This window comes from Sinocyclocheilus grahami, unplaced genomic scaffold (assembly GCF_001515645.1).
Source record: "Sinocyclocheilus grahami isolate Dianchi unplaced genomic scaffold, SAMN03320097.WGS_v1.1 scaffold131.1, whole genome shotgun sequence".
NCBI lineage: Eukaryota > Metazoa > Chordata > Actinopteri > Cypriniformes > Cyprinidae > Sinocyclocheilus > Sinocyclocheilus grahami.
Window position 1 is genome coordinate 824786 of NW_015505310.1, and position 16351 is coordinate 841136.

Sequence of the window (16351 nt, forward strand, 5' to 3'; positions counted from 1 at the left end):
ATTAAATAATTATTATGAGATTATTTTAAATATTTTTTAATATACAAACAAGAAATTATGGTGGAAATTATACTTTTCAACTACATTAAAACGCCAGTAGGTGCCAGTAGTGAGCGTTTAATGAGTGATTCATTGAGTCGTTCATTCAAACGATTCGTTCAAACGGCAGATTCATCAGATGTTTATGCATGGGCTAATGAAACTTTGACTCAACCGATTCGTTCAAAGCACGGAATCAATCATCAATGCATCGGCTGGTTGCTGTGAGATGCGCTATTTCTGCCTAAAATGTAAGTGACCTAATATTATTGTATTTGCTTATTGAACTGTTTATAGAACTATTAAACAGTCGTAATGGTGAAAACGTTGTGTGATGTTGCCTAACTAACTGTATTTTAAATTTAAAAACTTTCCATTTAGAATTTTTACCTCAGGATGCTGAGTTACTTAGTGTTGCGCGTTTTGATTTCTCCTGGAGAGGCTGCGGGAGCCTCGCCTCAGCAGCGCAACATTATACTGTCAATAGATACATTATATACATTAAATATCCACTATTCGCCACTTACTCTAAATGTAATACAATCAGAATAATATTGCGTTTTGGTGTTTACATAGTTATTTTTTGGTTACTGATGTTTTAATCATGTTACTTGTCTGGCGTTAATGAAGCGTTAATGTCAAGCCCTGGAGTCTATAACGTTAAGTGCCGGGGCTCAGCCCCAGACGGCCCGGCCCAATTTAAACCCTGGTCTTATGTAGCATGATGCTACAGTGTGCATGAATGGTCACATAACACACGCTTTCGGTCTTGTAGTATGAACGGACATCTTCATATGATTGAAACTCTACACAGCTCCCGCGCTACTCTCCATTGGAAATGAATGACTTTCGGTCTGTCATTTGTCGGCGATAGTGGAAAGCCGGCTTGAAATGCAGTGGAAACGCCAGTAAGACTTTTCATTTTTTCATTTTAAAACAAAAGCACACCAGTGTAAATGTAGCCTTACAGCTACGGGGGCTGGGACGCATTCACACTAAATCCTCACGTGTGAGCCACATCTCTGAGTGTCACAGTCGCGGACCGACTGTGCAGACCTATCGGTGTATTAGGCTATAGTAAGATACCACAAGCTCTCGCGGATGTCAAACACTGATCGATCTGCGCCTTACTGACACTGATGAGATTAACCCCTCAGGTATCGAAATTTGGTACCGAACGACGAGACGTTTTTCGATACTCGATAGTATCGAGGCAATTCGGTCAGTGCCTAAAAAGTATCGAACTCGATACCCAGCCCTACGCAGATGACTCCTGGGGGTGAATAAAGGCCCCCTGTAGCGAATCCATGAGTTTTTGCAAGAAAAATATCCATATTTCAAACGTAATAAACACTTTTCTCTCACTTCCGCTGACTGTCATACACTGAGGCAGTTCTGGCGGATGACATAAGATGCGCGGCGTTGCGTGATTAGTGACGAATGTGGTGAGAGAAAAAAACTAAACGCCGGTCACGAATTAGAAGTACAAACCGAAGATTTGCAAAGAAAAATGTCGGAGGATTTTGATATAAACCAAGAGGAGACTCTCCTATTAAACAAGCTTGCGAGACTAGTCTCAGAGGCGCACACACTGCGCATACGTCATACGCCTTCGCCGGAACGGATCCACGTATGATAGATAACGGAAGTGAGAGAAAAGTGTTTATTACGTTTGAAATATGGATATTTTTCTTACAAAAACTACGGCACGCGGCACGTTTTATTATGAATGCGCAAGCTTTATTTGACAACTTGCGGACTGCTCAACTGCAACACCCGCTGACTGCAATGAGGATTGGCTTGGAATAGCCAGGACAATTTTTAATACAACTCCGACTGGATTCATTTGAAAGAAGGAAGTCATATACACCTAGGATGCTTCGAGGGTAAGTAAAACACAAGCACATTTTCATTTTTGGGTGAACTAATCCTTTAAGTGCAGAAGTGAGTGTGAGAGTCTGAAGGTTCTTGAGTGTGAACCTTGTACCACGCTCTGACATTGCCCGAGGGAATAGTCCTGTATGCTAGCATCCTGTGATTTTAGCAGATTACAAAAGATTCTGTTGATAAATTTACAGTGCAGTTTGCATCTACATGTGGCAAAAATAGGTTCAGCAGTCAAAACTACCAACAACTACACTTCTGCTACTTCAGCTACTCAGAACTGTGCTGCTTACTGTTAACTTGTAACCAGAAATAAATAAGTGCTAATTACAAATGTGATGTGAAACAGGCCTAATAACATATTCTCTGACCTGAGTCTGCCATCTTGTGCGGCAGCTCCTCCTGGGATGATCTTTGTGATAAAGATGCTTGGGTCCTCGCCGATGTGGGGGTTATCGGTACCGCCTGCAATACTGAAACCCAGGCCTGAGTTCCCCTAAAGGTGAAAAAAGAGAAAATGTCAACCAACCAAACTAAAAAAATTAAAAAAAACAGACCAATAAGCATAATTACTAACATTAAATTACATTATTAAATCCAAAACAAATCAAAGGAGGAATGTGTGTGTATGTGAATGTTACAAGCAGTTGATCTGTGAAACACTTGATTCAAATATATATATTCAGTGCAGCACTCTGAAATTTTTTCTAATAAGGGCTTATATGGTTTGCATTAGTTAGTAGTTAATTAATGTGTTCAGTGTCATGAAATAACTTTTACAGCAATGTTTATTTGTAAACATAGTATAATAAACAGCACAAACACACTAAAAACACATCAACTATGTTAACATACACAACTTTAAAATGTTAAAAAGTCCATGTAGACATTACTATTAATCAAACGTAATAATAATGTATTGTCATAATATAGTTCAAGCTTTTTTCTGTCTTTAATATTCTCTTTCTGACAGTGACTTTTTAAAACCTTGAGCATGACCATTTTACATCTCTTTTCATTGTACAATTTATGATACAGTTTTATTCCGACACTCAATAAAAATGACAATATTATGACACATATACTTTTATACATGGTGTAATATATTGTAAATCTTACGGACACTGTAAGTAATTTTTGTCACTGTCAGAGCAATCTTACCCGCTCAAGTGTAATTTCTTCATATTCATAATCAGCTTCTGTTCCATTCACCTGAAAGTTCAAACAAAACGAATTGTGTCAATATACAATGTTAAAATATACAGATATAAATAAATGGTCTCCTCTATTACTGTCACCCAAAAACGTTTATTAGTTCTGCAAGTTTGTGTAATTCAGGAGTGTTAGTAATTATTTGATTTTACTTTCTGTATTCAGTTCTGTTTTGTTCCCCCCCCCCCAAAAAAAAATACCAGTCTCATGAATAATTTAAAAAATGATGGCCAATTATAGGATTGATTACAATCTCTACAAAGACTGTGAAAAGTCTGTGACAAACCTGTTAAAGAAATTGTTTTAAATATATTTTAAATGAATGATAATCTCATCGTTCGCATCATTGAATTTTTTTTCACTGACAAGATATTTAAAGCAACTGTTCAGGAATCAAAATCAAAAAGAGAAATTTCCTGCTAGATTCACACTCCTAGTAATTTATTATTGAAATTTACAAATTTACTAATATACTGTAGACAGACTACTATTATTGATATACTACTAATATAAACCCACATTATACTAGAGCAAACAACAATACAATGGCAATAAGAGATATTCAGATCAGAATGAACAGTTCCTGTAGATTAAGGGTAGCATGAGCATTCAATTAATAATGTGTCTCACTGGTTATGTCTTCAGCAACTAAGACGTATTAGTCTCCGTTCCATAACTAGTACTCAAAGTTTCATTTAATACACTTATCTAAATCCACTCAGCAGAATTCCTCAGATTTTCTTTAAAAATCAGTGTAAATTTCATCTTCAGACTCCCATCTGGGACCGATTATGGGCAAAAAATAATCTTATATAATAAACATATATGTGCTAAAAAAGTGCTCCGATTATGTAAGAATTAACAGTTTTTTCGCTTTCCACTCCTTACATTTCACCTCTACTGATTCTACAGTTCTTGGCACTACAGCACTATAAAGCACTATATCTCCTGCCAGTTACAGTGTATTTCAGCCAAAGAGGCCACAGCAACCAAATCTATGAAGAACACAGACGCTAGCTGTCGGCTAAACATGCAATGCAGTCCACTCGTTTCCAACATTCTGGGTTCAACACTAGTTAAGCTGTATCAACAGCATTTGCGGCATAATGTTGATTACCACAGTAAATAATTCAGACTTGTCCCTCAATAAATGTCACTTACAATGAAAGTACACCAGGCGATAAACTCTAAAACAGTGTTTTCAAAGTAACTGTAACTTAAACATTATACATGTTGGCAAGAAAATAATGTGATAGAATTGCTTACTGGCCTTGTGTGCGTAAAACTATATCCAATCTTTCAACTTCAAAGTCATGACCATGTAACACCCAGTAAACCTTGGTAACTTTCACATGATACAGGCAAGGATACCAGAAAGGAGTGTTTACATTGAGCAAGCATCATTCAGGATGAGTTCAAATTGAGGTTTCATTTAAATAAGTCTGGACAGCTGTTCTGTTTATCAAAGTTTTATATGAAAATGGACTAAATGCTTAAAATCAAAATGAATGAAAACAGGGCTGCATGATGAGACCAAAAATAAGCATCGATGCATCAGCTTTTAGATGTTTGTGTGGTTCTGGAGGCTCTGCTTTAAGCTTCTAAATGACATTTAAAGACCTTAAATACTAACTCTTTCTGTAACTACTGCTGAAAACATCTGTCTGTGACATCAGTGGTGTTGGGGTGGGGTTTAAAGGGGGTGAGAGATATACGTCAATACTGACACTGCCCAATACGGCATTATACTCTAATCACGCCACCAGCTCTCAGCGTGACACTACAATAACTTTCATGCTATTACTTCAATGCTTCTGTATCATTTTTCATGGAATATCCAAAAAGGCCTTTTCATTCTGGCATAACTAGATACAGTATATTGTCACAATTCTCAAATTAATATTGACAATAACCTTTTCTTATAACACAATAACACGATCAATATCAGACTACTACTATGCATGCAAGATAATGAACGATCAAAACAGGAATAGATGTACATACATAAGTTGTTCAACATCAACATTGCCCTTTATACTGTACATTCCCTAAATGAAAACCATGTTCTAAAAGCATTTGTTTATTAACAGAAAAAAAAACATTTGGATTTTGCATACCACAAGCCAGATCACTATAAATCCACCTGCTGAACTGCTGGCAGATTCAATATCAAAAATACTTGATCCCTGGGTAATACAATGCAGAAAAATCCAGGTCTTCTGTATTATTATTATTATTATTATTAGATGACATCAAAAGTTACTATAAACCGAACAAATTTACCAAAATTGTAATATTACCCTTCAAATTCCAAATTTTACCTTATTTTTTACCTCAAAAAGTTTACTCCAACTAAAACTCCTATGCATAAAAATCACAGAACGATGGCCTTAGAAATGGCCCACGTTAAGCGACATGGCAATAGAGTCAATCTCAGCACTGATGATGTGGAGTATTTAATGAGGTCAGTCAAGAGTTCCTCATGGTCATTTCTATATAGACCATAGTTCTCTCATTCAGATAACTCTAGTCTTCAGAGTGAGTCTTTGATGAAGGATGACAGAAGTCAGTTCAGCAGGCTCTCTGGCACTGGATGTATAGGATTATCAGACGCTGCTGAGATCGAGAGAAGCATAGGGTTGAAGAAGTGCCATGGGACCCTGATAAATCCCCGAGCTAGAACAAGGAAACTCCATAACATCTAAAATCACATATACTGTGGGGGAACTTCAAAACGCAAGACAAAGTAATCTCCTAAACGCTGGAAAATTCATTTCATTGTGAATAAAACAAAGTGAGAACATATTTTAAGATACTTTCTTCACTTTGGTAGGATATATTTTGAATTCATTATATCTGCAAATATTTTCTAACCAATTGGTAGACTATAGTTTGGTACAGACTGAAAGTGAAAACACTATGAATGATGCCCAGCTCTAATTTGCTAATTTTCTGACCCATGATCAAATTAAATCCCCACTCCCAGTGCCATTAAGCAGGAAACCATCTTGTTATTGTGCATTTTTGAGCATCATATTGAAGAGAGAGCTAAAAAGCATCCTCACAATAGTATACACACTACCATCCAAATGTTTGGGGTCAGTCCACACACACACAAAATGTGTGTGTATATATATATATATATATACACACACACACACATTCATAAGAAATTAATACTTTTCAGTATTTTTTTCAGCATGAATGCATTAAATTGACTGAAAGTGACAGTAAATATTTATATTGTCACAAAACATTTAACATTGTTACAAAAGATTTCAAATAAATGCTGTTTAATTAATGCATCAAATTAGCATATTAGAATGTATTTCTGAAGGATCATGTGACTTTAAAACCTAAAATAATGGCTGCTGAAAATTCAGCTTCACCCACACAGAAATAAATTACATTTTAAAATAAATTAAAATAGAACACCGTTTTTTAATGTAGTAATATTTCTGCTTTTACTGTATTTTTGATCAAATAAATGCAGCAAATTTTGGAATAATTGAATGAATATATGTATGCTGTATATTATATATAACTGAACAGCATTCTGCAATAATCTACCTCTTCGCTAAGTGCAGTACATAAAGAAAAATATCACTTACATATGGACTTACATAGGGCGAGGTGTCAAGGCTTTCTGTGTTCACCACCACCGGTGCGGGGCTTGCCTGCAAAGGAAACATTCATTAATACTTGAGCTGAAATTAATCAAGACCCATAATTGTGCACCTTGCTTCTTTTCACTAACCAACTGAGAATGAAACAGAGAAACAAACAGTTAACTATTAAAAGAACAAGAAATAGATCCGATAAAAAAAAGCATCACTTACTCTTGGCATGCTGATACAGTATTACTCTGGTATTTGCAAGAGATTAACAGCACAGCCTGTGTCCATACACAGCATAACATACTGCAGAATATGCAATACAGTGGCATAACAAACCAGCGCAGACCTAATCCTTCTGCAAGCAACGCTTCACTAGCACGATTGCTTTTGAGGTGCAAGTGCGCATCAGCAATATAACGTGGCATTCTCTATGTAATCTCTCTAAGTCAAGAGGACCATCGCTGAGGTGGGTGGAGTGAAAACATGAGATAAAAAAAAGACCTGTGACGTGGGTGCAGGAATGGCAGTGGTCTCGGCTGGGATGGGTGAGATAGGGATCACAGGGATTATGGGAGCGGAGGGAGGAATGACATCTGCCTGCTAAACAATGACAGTGGAGGTCAAAGGTCAGAGCAGATGACACACAACAGTAATGATTTTTCACGATTTCTCCTAATGTAATCAGATATTGAACAGAATTAAGAACAGAGAGGGAGGGAATAACAGAGAAGATGGGGTAATGAAAACAGAATAACAAACAAAATAATCATGACTGGATTGGTCCATAAATTAAGACTAGACTCTGTAATTCCTTTTTATTATTAAAGGACTCTACAAACATTCAGTGTAAATGATTATGTAAAGGGTGAAAAAAATAAATGAAAAGTTAGTAAAGGAAAGACCTTATAAATAAGCTTTAAAAAAATAGTTTAATTAAAAATGATTATTCTGTCATGATTTACTCACTCTAATATTGCTCCAATCCCACATTTTTTTCTCTTTTCTCAGTGAAACACAAAAGCACAGTTTTGAAGGATGGTGACTAATGATTACCTTCTTTCATTCTCCAAAAAAAAAATACTGTAAAACAGGCCACTATGAACTGCTGTTCAAAACCACTTGAAAAACCTTCATAATTCCCCTTTTATGGCCCACAAGAAAAAAAATTAAATAACAGCATATGGGTTTGGAATGACATTATGGTGAGTAAATAACGAAAATTTTTAATTTTGGGGTGAAAAATGAAAAAAAAAAAATATATATATATATATAATATTCAGTAGTTTTAGAAATGCAGTGTTAAAAAGTGTAAATTGTGACAGAATCTCCATCAATGAAAACGATGATCAGAATGTGTGCTATTTTGTGACTCACTTAAAGGACAAGCCTTTCTTTAGACTTAAAGGGATAGTTCACACAAAAATGAAAATTCTGTCATTAATTACTCACCATCATGTCGTTCCAAACCAGTAAGACCTTCGTTCATCTTCAGAACACAAATTAAGACATTTTTGATGAAATCTGAGCCATTTTCTGACCCATAAGCAGCACCACAACTACCACATTCAAGGCCCAGAAAGGTAGAAGAATTTGTTGTTTTTAGGTAGAAGTTATTTTTGTTTTCTTAGCATACAAAAAGTATTCCCATAGCTTCATAACATAACGATTGATCCACAGATGTCACATTGACTATTTTAACGATGTCCTTACTACCTTTCTGGGACTTGACAGTGGTAGTTCCCTTGCTGTCTATGCAGGGTCAGAAAGCTCTCGGATTTCATCAAAAATATCTCAATTTGTGTTCCGAAGATGAACGAAGGTCTTATGGGTTTTGGAACGACATGAGGGTGAGTAATTAATGACAGAAATGTCCTTTTTGAGTGAATTATCCCTTTAAGTTATCTATGAAAAAATGGCCACAGTGTTTCAAGATTAAACAGAGCTAAAAATAAAACTCCAGTCCAGCAATTGACATCCTGTTGTGCAGGTCTGTGAAGGATTAGCTTTTCCTTTTGAATATGAAATTAGCTGTCAAGATGTCAATCAGAGCTCTGTAAGGTTTAGTGAGTCTGTCTTTTTCATTTCTGCAGGTTATAAATGTGTGTCTGCAAGAGAGACTTCAAACTACATTGCAACTGAACTACTGTCACTGCTAAGCAAAACTGAAGTGAACTGTGGCTAATTACCATTTGCAAAATAAAAAATAAGATACAAAATAATATCCCAAAGTAGATAATATCCTGCAATTCATTTCACAAAATAAAATGATGCCAATCAATCCAGCTTTACAATTACACAGAACAGACCACAAGAGTGACACTTTTCAACAGTTTTGATTTCAGATAAATGGAGCCCAGAACATGACAAAATACATATTGTGTCCACAAATTAAGAAATTTGTTCCCAGGATGTATTCATTTGTAGCCATGTGTTATTAATTTGTACCTCATTTCAGTTTAATTGTGGCCATGTTGTACTAATTATTTCCCTCTTAGGTCACAATTTACCTTAATTAAAACTAATATATTAATCAAATCAAAATTATGGCCTTGAATCATATAGTTCTGTATGGAGACCTGCACATAACATACAGGGGGAAAACAACCCCCTAGAAACCCCCCTGTATGTTATGTGCCGGTCTCCATACAGAAATATATTCCCCATTCATTTTCTTTACATAAATCCTTAATATAACAATTGTAAGCCTTGAACCAAACCAGTGAGCCAGCTCAGAAAAGACTTACAGAAAATGCATTACAGTTAATAAAGAGTAAACCGTTTTATGTTGACATTATCAGCTAGCCAGCAATGTACCTAGCTAATGTTAGCTACTGTAGCATTACTTAGCCTTTGTGAACTTTCATAACTTTTGTCTCAAGATTTCCATGATATTTCCATGCTCCAAGCAACTCTTACGGATCTCAAAATTGTGGCTAATCATTTCAAAATCATGGCTAATCATTAATTCATTGCCTACATGATGTGGACTGTGCACTGTTGTGGGAGAGGATCTGACGCAAGCACATATCTATGGGAGTTCAGCAGATTCCAGCTCTACAGGAGCAAGAGTGAGTGTTGCCATGCTGTCAGTGAGGAGACATCCGCTGAAACTGGCCCTCTACACAGGCCGTATGTGTCAGCGTTCCCAAACAAAAGCAATCTGATCCACAGCCGCTTGTCCAAGCACCAACCACAGCCAGAGGAGACGGATATTCAGTTACAACAGTCCAGTTCACTCAGTCAACAACAGACACATCACTGTAACTACTAATTAGAAAGGGTTTCTGTTTCACTAACACTCACTCTCAGGGTTATGGCAGAGACTTGAGAGATTGTGGTATGTACTATGGAGCTACATTTGAGTGACAGCACAGAGGGCATTACCAATTCAACCACAATGTTTTGTCCTGCCTAAATTGACCAGTGTAACTTACATAAGAATCCATATACACTGCGTGCTATTATGGCAGTGGTACAGTAGTCATGGCCTGTGATCTCGGAGTTAAAATTAGAATCAATCATTAGCATTGATCAGATAGACTGGTTTGGAGTTCAGCCTAAAGCTCCCACCAATGTCTTAAATGAATAGCAACCCCAAACATTCTTTACTTTAATTCCGTACAATACAGGCTCCATTTTAAACTATCATGTACATATAAAATGTATCAATATTATACTCGTGACACTATCCCAATATTCCTTTTCAAGTGTATAAAAGATATTAAACATGTTCACTACTTAGCAAAGTAGTGTCAAAAGTATAACCAAAACATTTCATATTTTGACATCTTCTTAAAAAAAGTACTACAGTTTTGGACTGTAAATTCTTGGACTGTAAAACTTTGGTCCCACTTTATAGTAGGTGGCCGAAACTACTATGTACTTACATAAAAAAAATAAGTACAGTGTACTTATTGTGTTCATATTGTATTGCAAAACACTTCTGCTGCTACTGAGGTGGGATAAAGGTAAGGTTAGAAACAAGTTTGGTGGTATGGGTAGGTTTAAGGGTAAGTTAAAGAGTAAGGGATGGGTCAACAGTGTAATTCAAAAATATATAAGTACAATGTAAAAACATGTATGAACACAATAAGTACATTGTATCAAATGCTTAATTAAATGTAAGTACATAGTAGTTACCTAATATAAAGTGGGACCTACATTTTTGCATTTTGACAGTCTGGATCAAACAATTAAAATACACACAAACACACACACACACAATTCTGTAAGTGTCTGTAATATTTTTACAATGTTTTTTAAAGGAGTCTCTTATGCTCACAATAGCTGCATTTATTTGATAAAAGCACAGCAATAACTGTAATATTGTGAAATAGTTCTAATATGCTGATTTGGTGCTAAAGAAATATGTCTTTTTATCAACTATATTGAAATAAACTTAATATTCAGTTAATATCTTTGTGATTTATTTTCAGGATTCTTTGATGAATTGAAACATTCTAAAGCATAGCATGTACTGTACACTATTTGAAATGGAAATCTGTTGTAACACACATTATGATCTAAAAAAAAAAAATCTTATTGACCCCCAAAATTTTGAATGGAAGTGTATACATATTTATATTTTTATGTCTGTCAATTAAATTTAATACATGTCACATGAAGCTGATTTACATTCCAATATTAGTTTGCAAGGCCTTGGCAACCAAATTGACACTGACCAAATCTTGAGAAACAACAACATAAACATCAAAACAATATAACTGAATTCCAATGTAATCTTAGCTGAAATTCAAATCCTCATACCTCAGCTTCACCATCCCTCAACTCTTAATAAGACTCAGTCCCACATACCTTCTCCAGTGAAAACGTGCCCCAAGAATTGGCAAGCCACAAGGCACTGGAAGAAGCTCTGACTTTAGCTGTGCTTTTAGTGGGGCTCTTTTTCACACTATCCCTGAGGTTGGTGAACTTCCCTCTGCTCTTGGTGGAGGCTGGAAGGGTGCAAGAGCTGTACTGTGGAACCCTGTGGGTCTCCAGAGGAGTCTGCTGGAAGTTGAGCAGGGTGGGTTGAGAAAGGTGAGGTGGTGGCGGCGGCGGCGGCTGCTGCTGCTGGTGCAGATGATGGTGTAAATGGTGATGGAATTGCGGTTGTTGCACCAACTGTCTCGGCGTTCGGGTCAGCGTACTGTGCACGTGTCCGACTCCCTGTTGCATTCTGGGATGGTTGCAGTTGGCCACCTCCATCACCCCAGTCCGACATTCCATGTAAGCGCCACAGCAGTACTCATGGTTGTTGCAATAGGTGGTCATTGTTTTCCAAGCAGAGGGCAGACCAGCAGGTGAAATGATGGAGAACGCAGGCTGAAGAATGATGAGCTTACTTTGCTGAGCAATCGGGAAGGAGAGAGGACACACCGTGATTGTAAATCTGGTCCTTTTCCCCTGGCTCCACTCTTCTGCCAACCTCTCTCTCTGTCTATCTCTCTTTCTGCCTCACTCGCTCTCATCCCCCCGCACTTGCTCGCCAATTAATGAGCTCCAATGGGCACTGCACATGACAGCACACAGTCTCTTCTGCAGGCATGAATAATCAATGCTCCATTCTTGATTTCAGCATTGGCTTTCGGATGATCTTTGTGTCGCTCTTCGGAAAACGGCGGATTTGCACCCTACGTTTGAGATTCATGAGGCTTTTTGTAGTCTGACTCGCTTTTCAAAGCATTAACACAGGTCACAAAGTGAGAGGTCACAGAGGATAAATGCAATCTCTATTAGATGCTTCGTGTAGGGGCGGGCGAACGGGCCGGTGTGGTGTATCAGAGCATATGATGGTTGAGCGCAGCACTGCTTTGACCTTGTTTCACAACTACTATTCACTACTAATCTCCATTTGTACCTGCACTGTAAGAGTTTTACACAATTCTGCGCTTCAGTGCTGATAGCTGGATGGTGGTCGTTCATTTAAGCCTATGGGGTTTCGATAGAACTTGCTGTAGGTTGACATATGACAGGGTATTCGCTTAAAATTGCAGTCAAACTATATGCATTTTATTTCTTATTCTTAACCAGTTTCTTATAGAATATAAAATTAGACCATCATCTTTAATCCTACTGTCATTAGTGCAGTAATCATACATGTCGTTTTCACATATTGTCCAATTAAATAAGCAGACGCTTCAGGGCTTGAAGAGTGTGGGGACTACTTCTGCATTAGGATTGGATGGTTGTGAATGTACTGTTTCCTGTTGACTGCACCTTTTAATGTACCCTGTCCTGTTTCTTATGGGGCTGTGGGTGAGAAAGAGAGAGGAGGAGAAGGAAAAGAGGGAGAGAAAGCAAAGCTTGTGCTTGAGGCTTTTGAAAGTATGCCACCAAAGAATGGACACTAAAAGGAACATATATGTCTTCGTATCTCATGAACTAAAAAAACAACAATCAGTGAGTGATAATGTTGAAAACAGTTAATCAAAAGAGAGCATTAGCTTATATACAGTCAAAACTGTATTTTAAACCAGAGGTACATGGAAAAATCTGGACATTGCTTTCTTAAACCTGTAAAAAATATGTTTAAAATATTTTATTATTAAAAAATAATTAATTTAGATTAAAATAATAAATCATAACTAATCATACGTTTTTAGGTTCTTTTTTTAAAGGAAAGAAAAAGTAATGCATGTTCAAATTTTATAAAAATATTTTGTGTGGATGATGTTCATAGCAGAATATGTGCTACTTAATATATTGCTTTTTCCACTCACATTATCGATTGTTGCTGATTTTCTTTTTTAAAGCATTCATATTAATGATAATGCTAAATGATTAATAGGAGCACATTACTGGTGTGGAGTTGAGGAAGAGGTACTTGAGGTTTTCTAATGGACATAAGAAAATAAAAGGTTGGAAAACCCTTATAAATAAAATAATAATAACCTAAAATAAAAAAAGGATTTAATGTCATATAATGTCTGGATAGTAGCCATATTGATTTGTTTTATATGAAATTCACAGACACACCTCCTGCTGTACAGCAGATGGCTCCACACACACAAACATGTTCAGGTTGGAGGAAGGCAAAGGCGGCACATATTAACCATCCATATCAATATGAAAATATTCAGTCCTCAGTGTGGCACCATATAGTCTGGCATAAGCGTCTTATCTAAAGTCCACTAATGCATAAGACAATTTAAATCAAGTTAAAATTAGAATGGAATGATATTAAAATTCTGACCAATACAAATGATTATTTTTATGTTATGGCGGATAATCATCAGACTAAAAAGTCTAAACGAGAGATCTAAATAAAATAAATTTAAGATAAATGAAAACACTAAAAACTAAAATTGTAAATCTAAAATGTAAATCATTTTAAGTGCACTTAGGGATCACAATATCATAATGTGCGGTATTAAAAATTAATATTAATTTTGAGATTTAACATTTAACAGTGATGAAATTACTTATTTTTAAAGATGAACTTTAATAAGCTAAATTTGTAAAAGAGTGAAATGAGCATGCACAATTAAATATTTAATACTGAAAAATTACGGTGCAGACAGTGTTTTCACTTTTCAGGACAATTAACCGTTTAAGTAAAATAGGAAAAATAATTTTTTAATTGAAGAAATTACAAAAATCAGCTTTAAATGATTATTAAAGCTTGTTTGTGCTTTTTTCCAGTACTAAAATATCTTTATAGAGATTCCTTAATAGACATTCACATGTACAACTGGACACAGTGAGTGCATTGAAAAGGGCACGGAATCGCATGTCGAAATCAGTAGAGATTGCTGAAATTGGATGTTAATGCCTTGTAGAACACTGAAGCATTGATCTATAACACAAAACAAGACTGAAGAACATCCTTGAGTTTGAAAATTCAGTTTAACACTAGTAGTGTTCATGTTTAGCCAAGGGCTAGACTTAGGCCAAAAGCTTATGTTACAAGCTTGCATTTCACTCTGAACAGACTAATCAATAAAGTCCACTGTTCACTGTTTCAGGACAATTAACCGTTTAAGTAAAATAGGAAAAATAATTTTTAAATTGAAGAAATTACAAAAATCAGCTTTAAATGATTAAAGCTTGTTTGTGCTTTTTTCCAGTACTAAAATATCTGGATTGCCAGTGCGATCTTTCACTGACACAGGATCTTGATAGACATCACATTGGCCTGCTTCTGTCTTTGAATCTAATGAACTCATTCACAAACTTGCAGGCACTGAATACTCATTGAAAACCAAAAGAATGGAGAATTTGACTCCTTTCGCAACGCAACTACCATGTTCAAGGCCAAGAAAGGTAGTAAGAACACTGTTAAAATAGTCCATGTGACATCAGTGGTTCAACGGTAATTTTATGAAGCTAAGAGAATAGGTTTTGTGTGCAAAGAAAAAAATAACGACTTCATTTAACAATTCTTAGAATTGACAAGACGGTTGACCCTGAGTGGTCAGCTAAATATCTACAGTGGATCTAAAATATGAATAGTTAATTATAACTAGTTATGGTTAATTATTCATATTTCCCATGAGCTGATTAGCTACAGAGAATAGGTTTTGTGTGCAAAGAAAAAAATAACGACTTAATTTAACAATTTCTTCTCTTCGGTGTCAGTCTTTGAAGTGCGTTCCAGAGAGTACCACGACGCATGCATGTGGTGCTGCTGATGCAGAACCCGACATTCTGATGTTGAACCCAGATGCGCTGTGGCTTGTTTACAAGCAGAGGAATACATGCATGCTTTGTGGTACTGTCATGAATGCACGTCAAAGACTGACACGGAAGAGAAGAAATTGTTGAATAAAGTCATTATTTTTGTTTTCTTCGCACACAAAAAGTGTAGCTTCACAACATTGCTGTTGAACCAATGATGTCACATGGATTATTTTAATGATGTCTTTACTACCTTTCTGGGCCTTAAAAGGGTCAGTTGCATTGCTGTCTATGCAGGGTCAGAAAGCTCTCGAATTTCACCACAAATATCTTAATGTGTGTCCCAAAGATAACCGAAGGTCTTACTGGTTTAGAACGACATGAGGGTGAGTAATTAATGACAGAATTTTCATTTTGGGGTGAACTATATCTTTAAAGCTTGAACAGCTTTAAAAAAAAGGTTCAAACTTCTTAAATAGTTTTAAAGGAGACATATTATGCCCCTTTTTACAATATGTAATATAAGTCTCTAGTATCCCCAAATGTGTCTGTGAAGTTTCAGCTCAAAATGCTCAGATCATTTATTATATCATTTTGAAAATGCCTATTTTGAGTGGAAGCAGAAACACGCTGTTTTTCAGGCCTCTCTCTTTAAATGCAAATTAGCTGCTGCTCCCCACCCCCTTTTCCAGAATAGAGCTGCGCCATTACAGTTTGGGCCTGCAAAAAACATCTGTTTTGGTTCTGATCATCATGTTTATCGTGCTGAAATCATGCGTTTTAAACCATATTAGTTTAGACATCTGATATACGGTTTTCTGAGCACACACAACTGAAGCACACGGACAGAAAGCGGCTGTCACAGCATGTGAGTACTAAACTAAGTTCTCATTCACACACAAGTTTACGTTAAAAACACACGAGTTACAAAAACAGTCGGTTATGTCTGTGAAGGTAAACAGCTGGGAAATAAATCACAT

General features: G+C 36.3%; 1 pseudogene; it reads right to left on the reverse strand.

Moving 5' to 3' along the window:
• Nucleotides 1-16351, reverse strand: part of LOC107590667 (disks large homolog 1-like) — a 148350-nt pseudogene that overhangs the window by 42806 nt on the left and 89193 nt on the right.